We start from the raw sequence: 17,497 nt of genomic DNA on the forward strand, positions 1-17,497 counted from the left end.
ACCCACCGTGTGCATGAGTATGTTTCTGATCCCAAGGCCTTTTTCATCTGGAAGAGGTGCATCAGAAATGAGGTTTTTGAATTGCCTTCCTTATTTGAAAAGTTGAACTTGGGCATTAAAGCCCTGTGTTAAAGACCTTGTAAAGGCACGTGGACAGGTGAGGTTTCGTTGAAGGAAATGTAACCGTAAGTGAAGGGGTGCTGAAAGCTCTCGCCCCAGCTCAGTGGCACCGGGACTGCTGTTGCACATCCTCCCTAAGGGGAGGCAGTGGCCTGTCCCACCCAGGAGCAAAGAGCTGATCGTTTGCTCAGGCTTAGCTACACAACCTAAGCTATACAAGCTGGTCTGAGTTGTTTTTCAGTACTGCTGCACTTGAAGGTAAATTTAAGCTTACCTTACTGTTTTTTTCAAGTGCATGTCATGTTCTCTGTCCCTCAACAGATGTTCAAATACCTGTTTGGAGAAAGGCTAAAGTTGTGGGCAGATAAGCAGCTCTAGAAAACAAACATCCCAGCTGGTAACATACTGCATTTGAGACCAACGCATTTCCAAAATTACTCAAAAAGAGTCATTGAAAAGAGGAAAAAAAGTAGAGGGGCTTGTTTGTGCCACTCACTGTATTAGCAAATGAAGGACCCACAGATTGTTAGTATGTTAATCTGACCATCACACATAAATGAAAGGAACAGCTGGTTGTTCTCTGGTATCTTTAGGCTGAGACTGATCATCAGGCAATCCTTTCTGTTGTAACAGAGTCCAGATATGGACTGCTTTACAGAAAATGCAAGAGAAGTTACTGTTCTATCTCAGCAGTGGCAAGGCCACACAGCTCTCTGCTCTACTTTCATGTCTCACCATGCCTCTTTCCTCTCTCTCTCTCTTCAGCTGGTTTAATAGCAGGAGGTTACTAGCTGAAGAACTGGCTTTGTTCACTTTTACCTAACAAAAAGATTTCACAAGCTTTACACTATATGGCATAGTGATGTGTTTCTTAAATACTGAAACAAAATGTGCCCACAGAGAGCATAGATATCCATAAAAACATACTTAAACATACGTTTGTGAAGTAATGTGGATAACTAAACTTTTATATAAGCATAACCATACACCCACACAACTTACAAGACTAGACTTATTTTCAGCTGCCTTATTATCAAAATTACATTTATATAACATAAATTATGTGAGCCAAAGGAATTTATGAAGCAGAATTCCAGAATTGGTTTAACTCTCTTGATTCTGCAGAATGTTTCCATCTTAGTAATTGCAATTACTTTTTTTTGGGGAGTGGCTGGGGGGGAGAGGGTTGGAATAAAAACATTTAATGGAAAGGGCTGAAACTTGGAAGCATTGCAGAAGGCTATGTTTTAATATTTATTGGAAAGCTAATTGCAAAATATTTCTTTTAGACCCACTCTAGTACAATATGGGTAGCAGTAGTCTACAAAGCAAATCATGAAGAGAAAGGATTTGGACAGTGTTGTCAAGTGACACCTAAACAACTGTGCACTGACAGAATCTGGGTAGCCAAAGCAAAGCAGCAGTGTCCTAGGCACAGGGCCCAGCCCAAGGTAGTCAGCTTTCCTGAGTTAAAAGAAGTGTGTTTTCTGGGTGGAGTACCATGCAGATTTGCCCAAAGACTGCAAACATTAGTCTCTTCATGTGGTTTTGTGAACTTGGGTTTATTTCTTAATTTGTGTACGACTGTGTTGGGCAAAAGCATGGTGTTGCTGCAGAGCTAATGTATGTGGGTGTACATGTTCTTGGCTCAGCCTCCTTGAGGAGGACTCACACACAGGAGCTGGGGCTTGTGGGATGTTTTTCTCAAACAAACCCTCATCCTCTTTGGACTAAGTACAATGGAAGATTTTTCCATTACATTTTTTTTTAAATTTCCCCCCCTACTCTTAGGTGCCTAAGGAATTTGTGTTCAATCCCTGTGACTGGAGTGTGGCTTTGGTCACAGGTCATGATCTTAAATTTGGATGGGTTACAACTCTGACTAAATAAAATAGGCTGTCTTGCCTGGTTCCAGCAGGGTGAAGTTAGCTGGGTATCTGAGAAGAAAGGAGTTCACTATTATAAAAGCAGGCAGTCTGGGGAGAATGAGGAAGCTGAGCACAAGCCTGCAAGCACAGCTTGTGTACATATTTGTTGAAAGCTAATTGGCAACGCAGTTGCCTTTCAAAGTTGTTCTTTCACCTATCAGTAGAGCACAACTCTGGTACTTAATGTACTGTAGATTACGTAAACGCTACCCTGAAATATTTGTACAGGCAATTAACTCTTGTTTTTACACTACTCTTGAGTTACAAATGGAAGCCTGCTGTAGAGCTTGGAATATTTATGCTATGAGAGATATTCCATAATTAGATTAAATAATGCTTTCAGCAAACTGGGTAGCATTAAGATCAGAAAAACAGGATATTGGCTATCCTGTGAGGAGCTGACAATCTTTTAAAATTCAGTATCCAAGAAATACATACAGATACTGTGTTTGTACCACATTGTTGAGGAGAAGCAGTATTTACAAGAGTTTTATCTGGAGCAAATTTATCTGCTTTTGGTTATTGTATTTGAAGATGGTAAATGCTTATATCGCTAACACTAGACTGCATTCTGTGTGGCAAAACATGATTACTAATGGAGTAACTTAAGGCATGTGTACAGTGTAGTGTCACAGTTACCAGAACAACATATGCAGCTAATGTGTCTGGGTGACTCTAAGAACACTTATGTAGACGCATATTTATTTTTTTTCCTCTTGCTCTTTTCAAACTTATCTTACAAATGTTTTGTCCCTAATGAAATTAAGTCACAACTGTGCAATTTGAGCTGGATAATAAATCTGTTAAAATGCAATCAATTGGTAACAATGGTCTTAAAGCCAGACCTCCATCCTCTAGAGTTTATTTACAAGTACTTGACCTAATAGGACCATGAATATGAATAAAATGTTAAGGGATTTTATTGCAATTTGTAGTGTGACTTGCTGCCGTGATAATAAAACAACATTTATAACCTCAATGGCTGCAGCATTCTCATGCTCAACATGTGCCTGCACTAGTAGAGGTGTAGGTAATGTGTTCCCCAATAGAGTGTCAAGGGACTGCTTAGAGGAGTTCATTAGTATTTTACATAGAACCAAACAGGCTAAAAGGGTGGAAAATAAAACTAATGGAATCAAAATCCTTCATCTTTCATGTACCAAGACATCACAGTAAGATTAGCTTGTAGTTGCTTAAAAAAGCTGCTTCTTCAGAAAGAGGAAAATGTAATATAGTGTAGATTAGTGCAACAGTGTTAGTACTAACACTGATAGACACGCACTGGCTGTGTATTGAGGCAGGTTTTTTTGTGGGTGAGAGCAGCTAAACTTGACTGGCACGTCCATTATGAAGGCAGAAGCCCATTTGCAGGTTTTGGATTTGTTCTCTAAATGGTCCAAATCAATTGCTTCTGTAGTCAGATACTCATCTGTTTTCTCTTGCATTTCTTTCTCCTTCTCATAATAACCTCTCCCAGACAAAGAATTCTTTATGCAGGAAATTTAAAGTGATTTACCTGAGACTTGTCTTTTCCCATCATTTGTAAATTGTTCTAATAGGTTTTACTTGCCCAGTTCAGTAGCAAAACACTCTTGCTTAAGAGGTCCTGCAGTTTTATCCAGCTCTCTCACATGCATGGAGATGAGCCATCTGGAGGGAAGAGGTAAATATGTGAAATGGTTCTTGAAATGTCTGGTATCATATACAACCACTCTTTGCTATGTGACGGAAGATGCGAATGGTAAATATGGGTAAACCAGATGACTGCTGCAATTGGTGATGATTTTCAGTAGTGACTACAAGTTTCTCTTGGATTCCTTTTAAGTTGCCTGTGGCTATAGGAAATTAAAGATGTTTGAAGCATTACCTACTTGTCTGGTGAAAAGAGATGGGAGCTGTTGTAGTGCCTCCATCCAGTCGCTATCTTCTGTAGGGGACTATATTTGTTCATTAAAGTAATGTTAGCAAAAATGAGAAATAAATCACCTTAAGAAAAAATTTTGATTTGACATTTATCTGCTTTAGAAATTTAAAACTAGTACTTAGAATAAAAATGAAGAGGCAGAGGGATTTCTGTTTAATTGTCAGGGCAAGATTTATAGGTGGAGGGGTTTTAATTAGGTCAGGCAGTATAGTTAGAAAAATAATTTTTTGTGGATGTGAACGGTTCTTCAGAATTATATTTAATGTTTTGATGGAGCAATTAAGTGTCATTCATTTCAGGCTGACAATCTAACCTGCCTCAGATTTCTTAATCCAAGGTCAGGAGTCATTGGTTCTTAATGAGTGTTGCAATGTGTAAAAAGACAAGGGAGCTTGTAATCTGATCTTCATGACTAACGAGATGAGGTGTAACTTTGAAAGAAGTTGAAGCCTATTGAAAAAATGTATTTTTTATTAAATTGATATAATTGCATTGCAGTGGGAAATATGACATGTTTTTACATGTGTTTTAATTTGATGTATTATTTATCATGGCTGCTTCTGGAGGTGATGGCTGTTGCTGCAGCTTTGTTTCTCTCTTTCTATCTTAGGCCTGTCTTTTCCTGGAGAGTTGGCACTGCATACCCTAGTTTCAGGGTTTTCTCCCTAGCCTCTTTACTAGCCTGTGTTAGAGAATTGGTAAACTACCATTATTTGAACTCATAAGACAAATTATATAAATTGATGTGAATCAGCTGGAACTCTGGTGGTTTACAGTGGCTCTGAATCTAATCTGTAGTTTATCGATTTGTACTTTCCTTCAGTAGATTATACTGACTCTGAGTCTAGAGCACCTTTTGCTGGTTTTCGTAACAACTGCAGATAGGACTTAGTACAATTTGCTGCAGTATTAATTCATGTACCAAGGCAAATAACAGTAGCAAACAATCTTGCAAACTTCTCGCTGCCTGGCTTCCTCCGTCACTGGTGTCAGTGGTTCTCATTCTCTCATTTCCTGTGCTTGTCACAAACCATTTGAGCAAGCAGTGAAGCCTATGACGAGTACTGGCTGGGGAAAAAAAAAGGCACGTAATTCTAGGTGGTGGGTTTTGACCCTCACCTCTAACAAAGTGGTTGCAATAGTCTAAACAGTATCCGTGGCAAGATCTGCATGTTTTATGCCCATTTACTGTGCTATCACTGTGCTAAGGGACTTAGTGGTAATAATTAGCAGACTTTAGGTCAGAAGCGATCTGTTAATTATTCTTCTAGCTCTTCACAGAGTATACCTTCCATTAAGCCAGAGGAGTTGCCTGAGCAACTTGTTTTTTGAGCAAAATTGTTTTTGGAGCTGTGAATGCATTGTTGTTGTTGTGCTGGTTTTCTTAATAATTTTGTCATACATACCTACAACTGAATTGTCAAAAGTTGTACCTGAAAAAAAAAACCCTTTTTCTTCATTTTTTCTATGAATGCAAATTATCTAAAGCATGTAAATCTGTGTGTCTGACTTCATCTATGGTGGATTTCAAAATCAGGTACGCTGTAGGGCTCTGTCACCCTTCCCTTTTCTCCACCCCCACATCCAGAGAAAGAAGTAACCTAGTATCTGAAGAATGCAAGTTATGCAGATGTTCAAAAGGCCAAATAAAACAAATAGATGGGCTGCAGCTGCTAGAGCAGCATAAAGCAAAGAACACTCGCTGCTGTGATGAGAATGCTGTGTTTCAGGAGGCCTCTAGCTTTTGCCTGTTTGAGGAAAATAGCACGGTAAATTAGTCTAACCAGTTTTTAATCTTATTTTAATTGTAAATTGTGATTACTTTCATAATTGTTGAGATTTCAAACCCTCAGAATTCTTGTTAATGAGGAAACAGAAGAATAAGAAGTGGTAATTCACAGAAAGAAAAAAGGGAGTCCCACAGTAGTACAAGGTTTGTTCCTAATCTTTTAGTGAGAAGGGACAGACTTTCAAGGATGTATGGGGGGGGGACAACTGGGCAAATTTACTATGTCAAAATATACCTTCTAGTATCCTGAGATTACACTGGGAGACCAGACACTCTGCGGTACGTTTAAAGTCAACTTTTCATCAGAAATTTTGGTGTTGAAGGAGCTTGAAGAAGGTTCACTGCCCAATACACTCTTCCAAACTGGATGTCATCTGGAGTTAAAAAAGGGAAGAAAATTGATACTGGGTTTGTATGGGGCCAAGACACTTCTCAGATTGAGTAAATCACTGACATGCAGATTAACAAAACTCTTCAGCAGTTGATCTGCTATTTTAGGGCATTCCTAAGCAACACAATGGAGTGCCATAGAGGGATGCCCAAGCAAATACTACCCTCCTCTGGTACATTCACATAGCACAACCTTTTGCAGAAATATTTGTATTGTCCTGGGAATAGCATGGGCATGTCAGAGCAGTGTAACCATACACTTGAGGTCTACAGGAGGAGAACTTGGCTTCTGCCAGTGTTTGGTATTGCTACTTCCACTCTCACAGCATTCATAAACACACTTCCCTAAAGGTGTAGTGTGTGGATCTCATGAAACTGGGCAGCTTACTCTTTGTTCATATGTTTTAAGAATTGCACATTGAACCACAAGTAAAACGTGATGACTTTGTCTTCAGCCTTTGTAACCTGGTCCTACTGAACTGTTGGTTTCAACTGTGAAATCACATAGAGTTTGTCACCTACCTCTCTCCTGGTCCAGATATCCTCCTCAGAGTCTTCCATTTCCTATGTGCTGCAAAATCCAGTCTGACAACAGTTTGACTTCTGAAATATAGGCAAGGTCATGATTTCATGAATTTGAGTTAATTTCAAATTCTTGAACTTGAATTAATATTTTGAACTTGTTACATATGTGTGTGTATCCAAAAGAATTTCAGCTCCCGTGACTTTGGCAATTTGGTTCTAGGACCAATCTAGATTGCTATATATTATTTTCCTGGTAGGGAACCAAGATGACTGTGAGTTTTGCAGAGTTCTGAGTTGGATGTGCGTAGACCTTTTCCTATGGTGAATTACTACAAGAAAACATGAAAGCTTTTAACTTCTGAAAGCAAGATTTAATTTTAATAAGTACTGGAATAATTGACTTTTTAAACAGAAAAAAATTAAAGGCATGCTAAATAATAAAAGTGAAAATAAGAGTTTATGAGCAGCTTACTGTTTTCTGCTCTGTGTCTGCACATGGGTCTTAACCTGAGAGCAGATTTTATCCAACTCAGTGAATTTCTGAGTTGCCCAAAACTCTGTGCAGCCCTCTCTGTGCCTGAGAAACTCCTTCAATTTTCTCTGAGTCTCAGTTGTGTTTTCATTCTGTTCCTCATTACAGTCTGTTCTTGAGCTGTACAACCAAGCTGCTTGCTATAATTTCTACCTGCTGCAAACACAGTACTTAAACCTTCACAAGTATGCTTGAAAGTTCTCTGTGGAAATGAATTGTCTTCTGTCATAGAGGTCCACTAATCCAGTCGCTTCTGAAAGAAATGTAATGTGTAACACAGAAATTAAATATTATATTGCATATCTGTAGCTTCTTTTGTTCCTGAATTTTATGACCATAAATTTTGTATGATGCATTTTGTGTATTTATAGGTACATTTTTATATTATGTGCTTTTACCAATGAACATGGTCTTCAGAGAAAAGAAATTCCTCTGTTGTTATGTTGAAATGTACCGCAGCATGATTGTTTCAACAGGCCACTGATACCTGCTTGCAAATACATAAATCCTCTCACTAGAGTACAATTAATGTTTAAGAAGAAATTAGCAATGGGACATACCAGAACACTTTTGCCCACTTAAAATGGTGTTGAGTCATACCATTAAGGCTTTTAACTTGCTTATTTGCATTGCAAACTTGTTATGAAGTCTATAATTTTCTCTTGTGAAAGTATCTCTTGGGGAAATTGAACTCTCTCCTTCACTTGATGACATTTGCGCAATACGTTCTTGATGTTTGAGGAATGGTGGGCATGATCCTTGAGCTCTACTAGGATGGTAATAGGAGGAAAAAAATTACAGTAATGACATTCATGCCACGTGATAATATCTACTCTTCTGGTTGTGTTTTATGCTTTTTCTCTAGGAATGACTACAAATTGACCCAGAATGGTCACTTTGCTCCTGAAATGTGTTCCAAATTTCCATAACTAATGGTAGTGGAGATGAAGTTTGTCTGATAAGGTCATTTAATCTAATAAAACTAGATGGGTTTTGTATGTTTTGGTCTTTTAAAAAGACTTCATTGTATAACTGATGACTGTCATTATTTAACTGTTATATAGTATCTTATTATGTAATAAGATTCCTACTGGTTCAGATTAGGATTTGCAGAAATTAAGTAATACAGTTAATGGAAGAGTAGAATGGATGTGTGATTCTTGTGTGATGTTGTGAGGGATTTTATACCTGTAACCGCACCTGTACCTGGACTATTACTTGTTCGCTCCTGTGAGTCAGGTGGGAACCTGCTGCTCAGATGCACACTGTGTCTGTTAATCAGGTGCAGCATTTGATGTGAGTGTGTACTGTCCTGCCTCCAAATGCTGGAACGTGTCTGTGTCTTACTTGGTGTCTGCTGTTTGATGTCGCTACAGATACTGAAAGCCATGGAGTTCTGGTATGTGTGTTGTTTCCCTCACAGAGCCGGGACCTCAGTACTTTCTTGTGGAAAGGATAGGTCATAGCTCCAAGTACTTGAAATGACAAGACCCTCTTGTAGTTCTTTCATTACTAGTGGTATTACATCAGTGATTAATCTTCACCTGTGGGTGGACCCCCATCTTGCTCATTCAAAGCAACAGGCAGTCTGTGCCCCAAAATGTCATCATTTGAGTCAGCAGTTGCAAGTGCCTGTTTTTCCTGCCACAAGAGAAATAATTTCTCACAAGTCATGTTGAAAAGTAAAGTGTCAAGGACAGAAAACAACTCTCAATTCCTGCTTCAGTGCTTTGTCTATTGTGTGATGTATCTGCTGAACCGACCAAGACACTTACTTCAGGGTGGACTTACTTTGGTACGAGCTACTTAACTATTAGTTGTGGGTTAAAATGACAGCCAGCTTTTTTTTTCTCATTATGGTTTTCTCTTTTCCATATTCATGTTAGACTTTCCATATTTAGTGTTTGAGATTTTATGGAAATACAGCTAGTCAAGTGCTACACTTGTGAGGAGGTGAAATGAGGACAAAACACAAGGGACAGATCAGAATCTTTAATCTTTGCTGCTGCATTTAATTTATAAAATTTATTAATCTGCTTTCATTCATTTACTGAACTATTTTGCTCTCCACATCTCTGCTGTTTTACTTTCACTTGAACTGGTTTGAAGCCAATTTTGTTTAATAAAAAAGACTCAGCATAGCAAGGAGGTTTAGCCCTCACATCTTTGTGTCTTAGTTCTTGAGTGTCTGCCCCCTAAAGTTGTGAGAGAGTGTAAGTAGTGATGTTAGAGTTACAGTAATCAATTTCATTGCAGAGCTTTCCCTGTCATAATGATCAGTTTGCAGCACAAATCTCATTGATTTTTCACAGCCCTGTAGAAAAAAACCCAAACCCCACAGTTGATGAACAGAGCTGGGAGAGGCTCAGGAGACACTAATTTTGTGGCTGGTGAGAGTAACTGTGGCTGTCCCCAGCTTCCTTTCTGGGTTCTGTGAATCTTTTCCATTAAGCCTCCCCGGGAACAGCCTGAGAATTTGGTGTGGTAGCCTGTGAGAGGTGATGACCTCTTGAGAAGACAGAGAAAGAGCAGCACTCCCATCCAAGAGTGATGGAGAGAATAATCTTGCTGGGGTCAGTGGTGCCCCATCAGCCAGGGAATGATCATTGCCAGAGAGCCCCGCTGGGTGAGAAAGCAGGGCTGTCTGCTCTCCTGCTCACAGCTTCATTTCACTACTCACCTTCTGTAAATACAGTCAGAATAATCGATGCATCACACTGCCTTCTCTTTTTTTCCTTTTCCTTTTTCCTGTTTTTTTTCTTTTTATCTTTTACTCTCCTTCCTCCCAGCTACAAAGTTTTAGAACTTTTTACAGGGGCAGAAGGGTAGAAATTAACTAAAGGATTTTAGAAAAGACAAAAAAATCCACATGGTGCTGGGAAAGTAAGAATTCTCTCCATAATGGTGTGTAAATTGTACTTCACTACACTTGTTCAAGCTGTCTTTACTTTTACATTCTGAGTCTGGCAGAGTATTGTCCCTGTACTGACCCCTTTTCATCTACTATTATGCAAGGTGTATTTAAATAGCTGGATTGTAAATCTCGTTCTGGAAAACTTCCCACCTCGCCTGCCATTCCCCTTGATACTACTATTCTTGTTTAGCCAATGTGGAGAGCTGCAGCAGCAGCAGTGGGGCAGCCGTGTGCCTTCTGGCAGCAGCCTGGGCTGCTTTTGGCCATTGCTTTCTGTCTCCTATCAATTATCCACATAAGTCAAACTTTTATATGCTCATGAGGTTTTTATGTGCTAGATTTTCTGAGCCCCGACCATATTTCCAAAGCCTGGTGAACCCGTACTGGAAAGGTACAGACAATCTGTCACTGGCAATAACATATGCAATATTGTGTGTTGTACAAGGAGAAGCTGTAATTGTGGTAGCATAGGAAGATTGGCAGTGGACTGTTGAAATTGGTAGTTGTTCTCAACTAAATATTTGTTGAAATACCACAGAATTTTAAAAATCATTATATTCCCTGTTAGAATACCAGTTTTTATTATTTCAAATATTGGGTTTTGAAAGAATTGTTTTTCTACTGAGATTAAATGTGAATAATTAGAAGAACAAGAAGGAAACTTTCTCTGATTTTGTTCAGCACAAAGTTCAAATGCAAGAACATAAAAACATAAGGACGTTTACAGAAAATGTGACTTTTCATCTGATTTTTATTGATTTTTTTTTCTTTTTTTTCTCCTGCCCTTGCTGTCTACATGGTGTTCCCAAGAGTAGGAGCTTGAGTGTACCCAGAGAAATCCAAATCTTGTAACAATTTACCTGAGGATCTTGCAGGACACTTTTGTTCAGTCCCCCTTTTCAGTCTGTATACTCAACACTGTGTGATGATCTGTAAGACCTGTAAATTGCAAGTTTCTGGCCAGTTTGGTTTGGCTGTTATTTGGGAAAAGGAAAGCATGGAAGAAGATAAAAGGTGGGATGTCAGCCATTTCAGCAGAGGAAATGGGCAGAACTTGACAGAGTTTAAGAACTCCAGGTCAAGAAATACAAGGTACAAAAAGGCTTTGACTGTTCTAAGTGTATTGGTCTACAAGAGAGAGTTGAGAGGCTAATAAAACTGGAGAATAACCTATTAATGGTGGGAAAAATGCCTGCATTACTGTCAGTCATTTTCTGTAACTAAAAGTAGGGTACTATTGTGCAAGGAGGTATATAAAGACATTAGCTGATGTTCTAATACAGGTCTGTGCTTTGAGGGGAGGTGTAGGATGTACCAGATAAGAGAGCAAACCTATGTAATTTTAATTCTTATTTATATTTTCGGTAGTGGCAGTGTCTCAGCTCAGGTCAAAGGAAAGAGTTAAGGGATGATGGTGATCTATCTCTTTTCAGTGAAGTTCTGTAAGATAACTGAAGCTACCAACTAAGGGAAAGATTCATCTCCTGTCTCTGTGTTTGCACTGCATCCCCTCTAGTAGGTCAGCTCTCTTAGCTGGGTGAGTATGTAGCTACCCACCTTTAAGTCTTCTGGAGTAGGTATTTAGCTGAATCAGCTCACTAAACTGTCCAAAGACACCCACCCTTCAGAGTCCTTGCTGAGCTAAAGTGAAGAGGTTTCTGTAGTCTGTCGAGTGCCAGAGCCAACAAGGTTGGCTCAAGCAGCAGAAGTGGCCAGGAGTGGAACCAGCTTTTAGGACAGCAGTGAACCATTTGATTGTATCACTTGCAAAAAACTCACTCTTTCAGCTTCATTTTAAATGCAGTGTTAAGAACAGGAGCTTCACAGTATGTATTCTCCATATTTCCCCATATGTGTGTTATGGTCTTCAGAGGCATGGTTGGCCGTAGCACAAAGTGAAGACTACAGAAGAGTGAAACAGATGAGGACATGGAGGAACTTTCTTTGCACAGCACTCTTCTTTTTGGATATCGACTTCCCCACAGCCTGCATGTGTCAGTAGTCCTCTGAAAGCTCACAAATTTCTTCCAGAGGCATGCAAGTTATTTTAAGCTGCTAGTGGATTTCAGGTAATTTGATTTTGCATGTCTGGCTCAGTGCTTGCATTTGCTCTTCCCACAGAAGAGTCGGGGTGAGTGCTGATCTCTCAATGATGCCATGTATTAGCTGGGGGCAGCAGCATCTTCAAGCAGCTGAGCTGAGCACGGCAGTGTGAGCCCTGGGGGAGGCACACCCAGGGTTATTGGCACACGTAGTCAGTCAGGGCACAGAGTCCACTCAGGGATGTTAGATGTCTGCTGAGCGTCTGAAGAGTTCTGGCATGCTGCTTTTGCACCTGCAGACTGGAAACTGGTTTTGCCATCTGTCTGAGGCAAGCAGAGACCTCCAGGAGCAGGATTACCCAGTCCAAATGTTTTGGAGGGCTCTTTCAGTTTCCCCCCGGCGCAGTTTAAGGGAGAAGCCAAGTGGCATGCAGTCCGATATATCGCGTCCTCACCCTGTGAAGGAAACTTCCCTGTACGTTCACAGCTGCTGCAGGGCTCTCCTGCAATGTGCTGTGGTGTCTGTAAGAAAAGATGGATGCAGGGATCTGTGGGAGGGGGGTTATTCTGGCCTTGCGTGGCTTTGTGTTGTCAGCTTGGAAGCAGCATTGAGCAGCTTCCTGCTGAGGCCAGCGGGCAGAATGAAAAGCTGCCCCATGCAGGGACCTTTTCTTTCCATCTGCTACAAGTCTGTGCTCTTCACTGGCTGTATTTGGGAATGAGCCCCCATCACTGGAAGAGTTCATATGCAGCCAGGTCCTAGACCAGCAGCTACCCTTCCCTTTCTCTGGCACAGGAGTGGAGCGAGTAAAAGACTACATGTGTGTGCCCTCCGTGTGCATGCATGACAGGATATATTTAGAAGTGAACTCAATTTAGAAATGAAGGGCTTGGAAGACAGTGTCTGGTTTGGCAAGGAGAATGTGAAAATGTGGTATCCATGTCATAGCCTTTCGAGGGCTGGAACTAATTGCTGTAAAAAACCCTTGCAGGGACTCAGTCCGTTTAAATAAAGAGCGAACATGTTAATCCTTGTTATTCCTGCATCTCTTTAATTGCTTTCTCCTGCTAAATGTAAAGTATTTGAAATATACCATGAGGTGCAGCTTTTGCAGACCTGAAAAATGTATGCATTTGTGATGGCTTCCTTTCGCAATTCAAGCATGCATTTCAAAGGATTATAAAATCTAAGTCAGTAATGCATTTCAGCAATGTTGCCGTGTCAAAAACCCTTCCAGTTCCCTGGTTACTATTAATTGTTGGATTTCAGATGGCAGGGATGTTTGAGCACCATATGTGATTGCATGTGGTAAGCTCTATTGCTGCTGGGGTGGGAGGATGTCAACCACTTTTGAAAAGAAATTCATATTTGGAAATGACTTTGCCACTTAGAAAGTTAAGAGAGAAGATTATGAATGTTAAGAATCAAGTTTCTGGTCCCATTAAGTTGCTGTAAGAATTTTGCCACTGGCTTCAGTCCATCAGTGATTTCACTAGCAAATGTAACATCCAAAAGAAGATCCAGCCACTGCCTCTGAGGAGCTGACATGAGAGGTGTAAAAAATTGCTTAGTAAATGAGAATAAGTAGATATTCTACTTGTGTATGTATTTCACTTTTCTAAAGCAAAGAGAAGAAACTTTATCTAAATTCAGTCTGCGATTTCTTTGTTTCACATTTTTCAGATTTTACATGCCTTTTGGGGAACCCCATATAGTTTTAACTTTGTAATCGTAATAAAATGAGGATATTAAGAAATATGCTATGACATGAAATGTTACTGCAGAAATTCTTTAAGTTTAAATTGTTCTTTTCAGTCTATTACAATATGTAGCAGCACTGTTGTACAATTTGTAATTGTACAATGGTATTAAATAGAAATTATTTCCATTAAGGAGTACCATAATAAAATGTTCATGAACATTATTTCCTCTAATTACCTGTGTGCTATTCAGATATTGCACATATGTGATATTCAGATATCACACATAATTCTAAAATAAAATTCTAACGTCATCAGTAAGTGTCTATCTTTTTACTGACAGATTTTCTTTTTTTTTTTAAACTAGCCATTCATACAACATTTGTGATAAAGAGGAACAGCAAAAATGTAAAAATTTGTATTATTCTAGTTCAGGTCATTAACACCATGTTTAATACTGTAATTTGAAATTCAGGTCTGAGTTGATGTTTAATTTATACAGTAAGTATATTACTGTAAGTAAAATATATTTACATTATACCTTTTCAAATTGCTTCCAATTAGAAATACACATTTTAGCCAGTCTCTCAGGCATTTTTGATGTAAACAACCCTAGGTTTACCACCATGGTTTATATTCCAGCAGCTTCAAGATTTCTTTGTCATTCTAGGAGCCATATTAGTACCCACGAACAGGCTGCCTTTGCTTGGAGTGTTTACTATCAAAATAAGTTGGGAAGAATATCCAGTGTCTTAACTGCTCTTTTGTGGATAAATGCTGCAGGTGCAAAAGTGCACTGTAATTTACATAATAATGTATGGCAGACCTAGAGCCTGACATCCCCATTTCCTGCATCCAGACCGTTCATTGACTTAGCTTTAAAATTTAGAAAAACATCACTGGACCCTGAACATTTTGGTGGCATTGATTCACGTTACCAAACTGTTCTTCCTCTGCTTCAGGCCAGCACTTCTACATGGCTCTGCAACCCACAAATCAGCATGAGCCACTTGAGAAAAAAATGTATATATCTTACTCATCAGATAAATCAGTATCTTTAAAATGCAGTGCATGGCTGTAGCATATGAAGTTATGTGTCAGTTGTTGGTTTATGTCTCTAGATTAAAGTTTCAAAGATGCACTGGGTTCTGGTAGAAGAAATTGTGTGGAGAAAATCTAGTTTGAAATCTATGAGCAATCTGCTCTTACTTGATGAGAATTTAATTGTTATTTCTTCAGCCATAAACTTACCGAGACTGTTTTCTATGTTCTCTAGTTGATGCCTAAGATATTATCTATTACTAAAGTTTTAAAGTAAGATTATAATCTCTCCTTAGTTGGGCGAGACAGTCAGCACTATGTCCTGTGTTTTGTAAATACATATTGTCTGAAGTGTTTGTGGCATGTCTTTTCTATAAATATTGATGAAAACCTGTACTTACTACTTCTGCATTTTGTCTTTCTGATCACATTTCAGTGTGTTAAATAAATGGTAGCTGTCAGTCTTTTATTTTCAGTTAATACTGCATATTTAAATTTGCGTCTAAGTGCTTTCTGTGTCAAGTGGAGGCAAAGAAGTTGGCTTTTATGAATAGCATGCTGCTTTTTTCCACATTTTAATCAAGTTCAGAATTAGTGCTTTTCAGTACTCTCAGTATTTGTGTATAGAAAGGGTGTCAGTTGATTTTATTCCCCATCAGTATGAAACTGTTTTCAGCAACTGTATTAACTATGGAACAGTTAATTGCTGCTGTAAATAGTGTTTTCTCTGCAGTCCACTAAGAATGCATTCATGCTTACACTCAGCTTTATGCACTGTTTGGCAGATCCTCCTCAGAGAGTTACGCTGAGTTGCACCTTTTCTGGTGCATCAAGTTAGAGTTGTGTATTCATGCAGTTCTTCATGGGGTTCTCTCTTTATGATAAATAATTTTTCCACTTCTCAAATAACACCATCCCCTCAGCTTGATTATTCACTTAGGAAGAAGTCTACCAAGGTAAATTATTTTTGTCTCTGTTACATTTCTAAGTGCATAATTTAGTGCATCATAATGAAAATTTTGATTGGGACAGACTCTGTAATGCCTTCAAAAGTAGTACAGGATTGCATATTGTGAGTCAGTACTGGTCAGGAAAAACAGTAGGGCTATTGTTTGACCATAATCTGGTTTTGGTTCTCTATCATGCAATGAATGTATGTGGCGGTAGCCATATAACCATGTTTCAGGAATGATGCTTATGTGCTGGGTGCCAAGATGCACTCTCCTGGTCAATTTTCTCCCTGGTCTCCTGGGAACAGGCTGTGCATGCCTTCCCTGGGGTGGGATTTGCTTTCAGTAATAGTAAGAGAAGCATCTCAGGAAATACCCCATGCTCTCTTTTGTACAGTTTATGAAAAACGCAGATTACCACATAGCTACATAGCTGAAATACATTCTCTTTCCAACCTCCTCTCCTATTTGAGGGTGTTACTAAGTTTGGTCAAAAAAGGAATATTAAAAAGTGATTCCTCACCTATTATCACAAAGTGGATATGACTACTGGTTTTTCCTCTTTTGCTTTTGAAATATGTAGTTACAAAAATCTAAGGTGCCACAATGATCTTAAATGCCTGTCCCTGCCTGTGGAAATAATTTGCCAATCCTCCTGTCACCTGCAGGGAGTGGAGGGTTTGGGAGTGGTAATGTCTCTAATTAATACTCTAATAGAAAATTTATGGAAAGCTGAACAGCACTTGCCTACCAAATTAATGATGGTGCTGTTACCTTTGTTCATTCTTGCTTTAACAGCTGCTTGTACTGTATGTACCTCTGGAACCAGGACAAGGTTGGCAACAGCTATGCATGGAAATTGGTGAAAAATCATAAAAATTGCACAGGCTAAAAGTACACTTCTCAAGTTATTTGATTTTCCAATTAAACATAATTGGGTTATGAGGAAAAAAATGCTGCTCCCTGTAGGGTTGTTCTGCATCACCTCTTGAGCACTGCAGTTCACCCAGGAGCTCTGGGTAGCTGGTGGGGATGCAGTTTCAGTTGGATTCTGCTCTCAGCAGGGCACGTGCGCCTGGAGGGATTGGGTGGTACCTGAGGCAGTTCTTCCTCTGCTTCAGAGAGCTGGTCAGACAGATCTTTAAATGCTAACAGCTGTTCTTTGAAAGTGAAAGATTTTGGCGTTAGCAGGGGTCTAGGCAGAGGAGATGCTGCTGCAGTCTGCATTTATACTGGGCTTCAGGCAAAAGGGTGAGGGCAGAGGGAACGCACTGAAGTTAATTTCCAACTTGCCGCAGAGGGTCTTGCAAGGCTGTGCAACCATCTTGAACTCACATGCTGTGTAGAGCCCCTGACAGATTTTTTATGGCCAGCATGTTTCTGGTCTCCCACTGGGTCATTTAGTCCCTGGCTGAGCACTCACAAAAGCTGAGGGAGGTTTTCCTCTGAGGACCTGTCCTTTACTGCCAGCAGGACCAGCACCGCCTGCAGGCACAGTCCGTGCCAAGGCTGCCACCCTTGCTGCCCATCTCAGACAAGTGTGAGGGACAGCAGGTAAGGGTTGACAGACTTTGCTTGGTCTTTCCTGGTGTCTCTGGGTGCTGGTCTTTACAGAGTGACAGCTATAAAATTAGATAATCA

At 39.7% G+C, this 17,497-nt stretch overlaps 1 protein-coding gene across 11 annotated transcripts in view; it reads left to right on the plus strand.

Moving 5' to 3' along the window:
- Positions 1-17,497, plus strand: part of ZMIZ1 (zinc finger MIZ-type containing 1) — a 350,182-nt gene that overhangs the window by 72,943 nt on the left and 259,742 nt on the right. The window contains exon 1 of one of the 11 annotated variants that reach the window (XM_085064023.1): positions 16,730-16,750. The exons of the other annotated variants lie outside the window; for them this stretch is intronic. The gene's annotated coding sequence lies outside the window, so the exon portion shown is untranslated. Of the gene's footprint in view, positions 1-16,729; positions 16,751-17,497 lie in introns of those variants that run through there. 11 annotated transcript variants of the gene reach the window in all.

The sequence above is a fragment of the Lichenostomus cassidix genome, chromosome 6 (assembly GCF_008360975.1).
Source record: "Lichenostomus cassidix isolate B80296 chromosome 6, HeHo_3.0, whole genome shotgun sequence".
Lineage (NCBI taxonomy): Eukaryota > Metazoa > Chordata > Aves > Passeriformes > Meliphagidae > Lichenostomus > Lichenostomus cassidix.